The 8392-nt window shown below is 41.2% G+C and overlaps 1 pseudogene; it reads left to right on the top strand.

The window, feature by feature from the left end:
- Positions 1-7055: 7055 nt before the first annotated feature.
- On the top strand, positions 7056-7966 carry LOC119822983 (annotated as a pseudogene).
- The last annotated feature ends 426 nt before the right edge of the window (positions 7967-8392 follow it).

Genomic DNA, 8392 nt, shown 5'->3' with positions numbered 1-8392 from the left:
GTTGATTGTTTTTGTTGTTCTTTGATTTTTGGCAGCTGATGATCAGGGAAATGCTGGTCTGGACACCTTTCCGTGGGTTCGAGTGATTGTCTCCACGGTGCCCTAGCACCTTGTCCCACTCCTCCCAAACTCATTCACAGCCTGCTAAGCCGAGGAAGAGCTCCTTAGCCCCGGATTAGGGCTGCCGCCCCTCAGAATGCTGACGCTGTAGGCAGGAGAATGGTTTTTTTTTGTAAGGAGCTATCCTCTGTAGTGTGTGATATTCATCAGCATCCCTGGCTTTCCTGTTCTGGATGAGAGTAGCATGCTCCAGTTGTCACAGCCAGAAATGTCTCTAGATGTTGCTGAATGTCCTCTGGATAAAATTACTTCCTGTTGAAGGCAATTGCCCTAGACCAGTGGCTCTCAGCCTTCCTAATGCTGTGACCTTTTAATCCACCTCCTGTTGTAATGACCCCAACCATAAAATGATTTTGTTGCTTCTTCACCACTGTAACTTTGCTACTGTTATGAATCATGATATAAATACCTGATGCATGGGATATCTGATGGGCAGCCGCCAAAGGGGCCTTGACCCACAGGCTGAAAACCACTGTCCTACAGAGACTGAAGAAGAAAGAAAGCTCACCTCAGAAAAAAGGGCTCAAGGTGCCGAGTCCCACTCCAGTATTGCATAGGCTGGTTCAAAACTCAGCAAAATCTGGGATTCTCATTTCCTGAGTTCAAGGAGAACTTTGTTATTGATGTTCCAATTCTAGTGTCCACTGATGGTAGCTCGGGGTTTTAACATCTCCTCCTTAGTGACACATAGCTCTTGCTGTCCAAGGTTCATAGAATAGTAATAGAGATTAAAAGTTATTATGGAGGCTGGAAAGATGGCCCGGTGGTGAAGATCACTTCTTATTGCAGAGGACCCCAGGTCTGTTCCCACGACCCACACAGTGACTGACAACTGTCTGTAACGGCAATTCCAGAAGATCTTATGCCATCTTCTGGTCTCCATGGGTACCACATGCATGTGGTGCACACATAGACAAAACACCCATATGCATAAAATTAGAAAATCTTTTTTAAAAAGTAACTATAACTAAGCATGATACACACTTGGAATCCTAGTATTCGAGGGGCTGAGGCAGGAGGATTGTGAATTCCAGGACAGTCTGGGGTATGGTATGGCAAGACTTTGTGTCTAAAAGTTGCTATGCATCTGCTTTAAAAAAAAGATTTCCTTTTATTTTCAATCGTGTGTATGTATGTATGTATATAGATACACACATACATGTTTATGTGTGGTGCAGGTACCCGCAGAGTCCCCTGGAGCTTGAGTTAACAGTTAGTTATGAGTTGCCCTATGATGTGGGTGGTAGGTGTTGAACTCAGTTCCTTTGAAAGAGCAATAGATGCTCTTAATTGCTGAGCCACCTCTCCAGCCCCGTTCTATGCATCTGCCTTAAATCATCAAATTTGTTATAGCCTTGCTATGTGCCAGAGCACTTTATATTCTGTGATGAGCTTTTCAGGTGCTTCCCATTTCATCATACAGGCAAGGAGGCTCAGAGAGATTAGCATGCCCAAACCGGGCAGCTATGGAGTGTTAAAACATGGCCGGGTGGTGGTGGCCTGTTCCTTAATCCCAGCACTCAGCAGACAGAGGCAGGCAGATCTCTGTGAATTTGAAGCCAGCCTGGTCTACAGGGTAAGTTTCAGGATAGCCAGGGCTACACACACACACACACACACACACACACACACACACAAAACCCTGTCTCAAAAAAATGGATATAAATCCAGAAAGTCTAGCTCTAGAACTTTTTTTTGAGACAGTATCTCACTCTATAGCCACATGGTGACCTAGATGTCATAAAGATCTGCCTACTTCTGCCTTCTGAGAGCTGGTATCAAAGGTGTGCATCACCATGTTCGGCTGCTATAGCCCAGGATGATTTTAAACTTGCTATGTACTTGACAAGTATGTAGCAAACTTGAGAAGATAGCCTCTATCTTCCAAGTGCCGGGATTGCAGGGCTGCGCCACCACGTCCGGCTACCAAGCCTGGCTTTGAAATGTGCACTTGAAATTTTTTTTTTTAAATATTTATTTATTATGTATACAATATTCTGTGTGTATGTCTGCAGGCCAGAAGAGGGCACCAGACCTCATTACAGATGGTTGTGAGCCACCATGTGGTTGCTGGGAATTGAACTCAGGACCTTTGGAAGAGCAGGCAATGCTCTTAACCACTGAGCCATCTCTCCAGCCCTTGAAATTTTTTTTAACTTCTTTTCTCTTCTGTCCATTCTCCTCCTTCCCAGCTTCTCTTTCAGTCTTGTTCTCTAGAGCTCTTTCCCTCTTTGAGGAAGGGTCTTTATAGTGATATATTATTTTTTTAAAGATTTATTTACTTATTAAGCATTCAATGTACTGCTGGCAAGGAAGGCACCAGGTCTCATTACAGATGGTTGTGAGCCACCATGTGGTTGCTGGGAATTGAACTCGGGACCTCTGAAAGTGCAGCCAGTGCTCTTACCCTCTGAGCCATCTCTCCAGCCCCCTAGTGATATATTATTTATGTTTTATAAATAAAATTTGCCTGACAACCAGAAGAGAAAACTAACCCCATTCTATGCATCTGCCTTAAATCATCAAACTTAACCTCTATGCATAAACCTCTATGCTGTTATGCATAAAACAACTACTTAATTATACAGGCAAGGAGGTGCAGAGAGATTAGCATGCCCAAACCATGCAGCTATGGCGTGTTAAACCATGGAGCTGGATGGTGGTGGAGAGATAAAACTAAGCCACTAGAGGCCAGGCAGTGGTACCACACACCTCCAATCCTAGTATTTGAGGAGGCAGAGACAGATGGATCTCTGTGAGTTCAAGGCCTCCTGTGCTACACAAGATCAATACAGAAAACAGACCCAGATGGTGACGGCTCAACCCTTTAATCCAGTCGCTAGAGAGGGATATAAGCCAGGATGAGTCAAAAACTCACTCTCTTTTTTCTCAGTCTGAGGATTTCTTAGAGGTAAGAGCTCACTAGTGACTTGGCTGCTTTGCTTTTGTGCTCTTCAGGTTGAACCCCAGTATTTGTCTCTGGGCTTTTATTAATCATGCTACATTTGGCGCCCAATGTTTGGGGTATGAATTAACTAAAAACTCTTTTGCCTGAGGCTTTTTAGCCATCTGCACAGGCTAGAGCTGCACATGGGGCTCCAACCCACACCCAGCCAGGCTTTCTTTTCTTTTTTCCCCCCAAGCCTTGGGAAAAAGTTTGGGATTTTCCTGTTGTAACCTCACCCAAACTCAGAAGCACCTGGGCTCCAAACTGACTGGTTCTATCTTCAGGCAGTGCCCCCCACACACAAATGGTTCCCCCCAACAATGCCCTGTGCATTTTTCAGAATTGGCTTCCTCCCTTATCACTCTCTTTCCCCGCCCCCCCCTCTCCACCATGGACCCCCTTCTCCCGCTGCTACCAAACTAGGTAACTGCCTTGAAATCCAGGCAGTCTTTTATTGATCTATGCAGCATCAATAAACCTCACATCTTCACCAACATCATCAGAATATTTGGTAAGACAATTGGGGGCTGGAGAGATGTCTCAGAGGTTAAGAGCACTGACTGCTCTTCCAGAGGTCCCGAGTTCAATTCCCAGCAACCACATGGTGATTCACAATCATCTATAATGGGATCTGGTGCCCTCTTCTGGCAGAACACTGTATAATTAATAAATAAATAAAATCTTAAAAAAAAGACAAGGGCTGGAGAGATGGCTCAGTGGTTAAGAGCATGCCTGCTCTTCCAAAGGTCATGAGTTCAATTCCCTGCAACCACATGGTGGCTCACAACCATCTTTAATGAGTTTGGTGCCCCTCTTCCTGGCTGCGACAACACACACAGACAGAATATTGTATACGTAATAAATAAATAAATAAATATTTTTTTTTAAAGAAAGGCAATTGGGAATTCTTAAAGGGAGGAATTAGTTAAAAGAGAGATTTTTTTCCCATATTAAAAAATGTGAGAAACCATTATAATGAAGGGATTTGGGTCTCTGTATGATAATATGCTAGAGAATTTGAAAATGGAACAATTTAATGAGAGGATATCTAATTTAGATGGGATTTATGTAATGTCAATTGCAGCATTATCATTTTTGTCTTATCACTAAAAGCCTTGGTTAATCTGAGTGATAAGATACAGGCCTTAGAAAAACCTAATAAACAGATCACAGAGATATTCAAATCAGACAGAAGAATTTAATGGAGAACCAATTTCAATGTTGCGTTATAAGAATAGAGAAGAACAGCCTAAGATTTTCAGAAAACCAACTTTAATATATTCAGTAACCTTACAGGAAATGCCAAAATAAACAGAGGCTCTGTTACAGCTAACTGAACGCCTGTGCCAATGTTAGATTTAAGAGATTCAAGGAAGCAATAGTCTCATGTGACATGCATTCCACCTTTTGTGAAGCAAATGTTAAGCTCATGGTCATTTTGTAATGACTGGATAGAGTCTGTTTAAAGCTCTTTTAGAGACCGGTCCACAATTACAATGGAATACCTGGGTTCAGGGAAGAGGCTAAGATTCTTGAACAACAGAGTAAATCTAGAGGTAGAGAAATCTCCCAAGATCAAACTCTTGGAGAAGGAGGTTATGCTACTATAGAAAGGCAAGCTGTATGAGGACTGGAGAGACGGTTCAGTGACAAGAGCACTGCCTGCTCTTCCAGAGACACTAGGTTCAATTCCCCACACCCCACATGGCACCTAACAACTCCAAGATCTGACACCCACACACAGAGATACAAGCAGGCAAAATACCAATGTACATAAAATAAAATAAATACATTATAAAAATGAAAGGCAGGCTGCATATGATGACCGCATCCTGGATTTATGACATGCAACAGCTTTGAGACATAATTTATGCTTGAGACATAATTGGAGAAATAGAAAAGAAAGCTGAGTCATCTACTAAAGTTATACAGGACCCAAAGGAAGCCTTTATGGATTTCTTACAAAGATTGACTTTAGTATAAATAGAATGATACCAAATTCAGAAGCTAGACAAATAATAATTGAATCTTTGGCTTTTTAGAATGTCAATTCTTTATGCAAAAGGATAATTAGACCATTAAAGGCAAGGCCAGCACCTTTGGAGGAACGGATTTAAGATACAATTAATATTTAATCTCATGAACATGATGATGCATGGATCGGAGAGGTGATTTCCAGAGGTTTGAGAAAAAAAATCGAAATGTCAAATGTTATAATTGTGGGGGCTGGAGAGATGGCTCAGAGGTTAAGAGCACCGCCTGCTCTTCCAAAGGTCCTGAGTCCAATTCCCAGCAACCACATCGTGGCTCACAACCATCTATATTGGGGTCTGGTGCCCTCTTCTGGCCTGCAGGCATACACACAGACAGAATATTGTATACATAATAAATAAACAATAAATAAAAAAATGTTATAATTGTGTGAAACAAGGTCACCTTAAAAGGGATTGTAGACAGGGCATGTCTAGAAATGATTTTTTTCTAAGAATAATCCATTCAAATTGCCCCTTCCTTCTGGATCATGTAGAAGATGTGGCAAAGGCAGGACTGGACTAATGGTAATCCTTTGCCATCAGGGGCTCTGTGAGGCCTCTTGCAGGCCCTGTGCCGAATTCAGTTCAGTTGTCTCCTACCATTTTAGAGGAAACTCCCTCCCAGAGCAATTAAAGAAACTAATACCTACTGTAAGAAATTATATGATTCTGGATAATAGAACAACTCTAGAAGAGAGAATAAAAAATTCAGAAGAAAACATAAAATGAGTATTTTGGCAAACTTCTATAAATGAACAAAGACCAAAATTAAAAATTTGAAAAATAATATCACTGAAGTTCTGGTAGACACAGGTGTTGATATAACAATAATTTCATCAAAATCTTGACATCCAAATTGGCCTCTTCAGGATGTAAATGTTCAGTTTTTAGGAATTGGGACTCCGCTTTATCTCAGGTAAATCAGAGCATAAGATGGGTCAAATATATAGGGACAGAAGGGCAGAGAGAAATATTAAAACCATATGTGGTTAACATAGCACTAAATTTGTGGGGATGTGATTTGTTACAGCAGTGGAATACTGAGATTAACATTCCCCCAATCTTAGAGAAAAAAAACATAAATTAACATATGTTTCTGGGGAAAATATTAGAAGGTTTTATAAACAGTCATGACCACTCAGGTTATACAAGACCAGGGCACAATAGCTGCTGATCTCCTAAAGGCACCAATAGTCATACGTTTAAAATAGTTGACAGACAAACCTATAAAGGTTGCTCAATGGCCTTTAACAAGAGAGTCCCTGCAGTATTTAGAACAACTGGTACAGGAGCACCTAAATGCTCAGCATATTGAAGAACCAACCAGCCCTTGGAATTCTCCTGTATTTGTTGTTAGAAAGAGATCTGGAAAGTGGAGAATGGTTACAGATGTAAGAGCTTTAATAAGGTTGATTCAGCCAAGGAGGATCTCTACAGTCTCACATTCCTTTGCCTCTCTATTGCCTAAAGGATGGCCTCTTATAGTTATTGCTTTAAAGATTGTTTCTACACCTATAACTTCACAAGAAAAGGACAGAGAAAATTTGCCTTCACAGTACCCATATTTAATAATTTTAACCTGCTAAACGATATCTAATGATAAGGATCTCCACAAGGGGATGTTAAATAGCCTCAACCTGTGTCAATATTTATAAGTCAGCCATTGAAAATGATATGTAAGCAATTTCCTAAGTCTATAGTTTAACATTATATGGATGACATTTTTGCTGTTTGATTCAAATGTAGATACTTTAGAAAGAATGTTTGAAAAGTAAGAAGATTTTACCTTGTTGGGGACTTACAGATTGCTCCTGAAAAATTACAAAGAGGACATTCTATTAATTATTTAGGCTACAAAATAGCTTTGCAAAAAATTACACCCCAGGTTAAATTGGTGAGAGCAGTCAACAGTGTTGTAGAGACACCCTCAATTCTCACAGCTGAGCAGGGATTTAACCACCATGTCAAGAAAAAGGGCAAACACCAAAACCACCAAGAAGCGCCCCCAGTGTGCAACATCCAATGTGTTTGCATGTTTGACCAGTTTCAGTTCCAAGAGTTCAAAGAGGCCTTCAATATGATTGACCAGAACTGGGATGGCTTCACTGACAAGGACTTGTATGACATACTTCTTTCAGTGGCAAAAAATCCAACTGATGAATATCTAGATTGGTGTAGGAGGTCCTTCTGTTTGTGTGTTGCTTTCATTGGTTAATGAACAAACTGCTTTGGCCTAGCTAATAGGGCAGAACTTGTGTAGGCGGGGAAGACAGACTGAATGCTGGGAGGAAGAAAGTGGAGTGGAGAGACACCATGGAGCCACCAGAATCAGATATGCTGAATCTTTCCTGGTAAGCCACTGTCATGTGGCACATGTGGCAATACATAGATTAATAGAAATGGGCTAAATCAAGGTGTAAGAGTTAGCCAATAAGATGTTAGAGCTAATAGTCCAAGCAGTGATTTAATGAACACAGTTTCTGTGTGGTTATTTCGTGGCTAAGCTAGCCGGGTGGCAGGGATGAACAAACAGGCCCTCACACTGCAACACTAGATGCCATGATAAATGAGGCCCGAGGCCCCATCAATTTCATCATGTTTCTCACCAGGTTTGGTGAGAAGTTGAATGGCACAGATCCCGAAAGTGTCATCAGAAATGCCTTCACTTGCTTCGATGAGGAGATGACTGGCACCTTCCAGGAGGATTACCTGAAGGAGTTGCTGACAATCATGAGCCACCACTTCACAGATGAGGAAGTGGATGAGCTATCCAAGGAGGCCTCACTGGCAAAAAAAGGGGGGGGATTTCAACTACATCGAGTTCACTCGCATCCTCAAGCATGTAACAAAAGACAAAGACAACTGAAGAACTTCAAATTCCAACCAGATATTCCCTGTAGCCACTTGGGGTTATTTCTGAGATTTTTCTCCTGGAACCCCATGCATGCCCTACCTTACTGTTTTTGCCTTTCTTGTTTTGTATTTATATAATCTCAGACTCTTTGGGCCACATGTATTTTTATAATCAGACTGGAAATGGGACTTTCTGTCATTATCTGACTAGAAAGTAAAGTAACATGACTTACAGGCAGTTTGTCCCTCCTGTATAATAATGGCAGACCACACAGAGTCAGTATGTTTTTTTCAGAGAATGTTATCCACTCAATTTTTTCTGAATGATAATTAAACTTTCTGATGAAATAAAAATAGACCTCAAAATGTGCAAATTAGGAGAGATTGATTGCAGACTCTTAATGACTTCCAAAGATTACTAGGAGACATTTCCCATCTA

This window comes from Arvicola amphibius, chromosome 9 (assembly GCF_903992535.2).
Source record: "Arvicola amphibius chromosome 9, mArvAmp1.2, whole genome shotgun sequence".
Classification (NCBI taxonomy): domain Eukaryota; kingdom Metazoa; phylum Chordata; class Mammalia; order Rodentia; family Cricetidae; genus Arvicola; species Arvicola amphibius.
The sequence above is the reverse complement of the archived record's forward strand: the minus strand, read 5'-3'. Positions and strand labels throughout refer to the sequence as shown.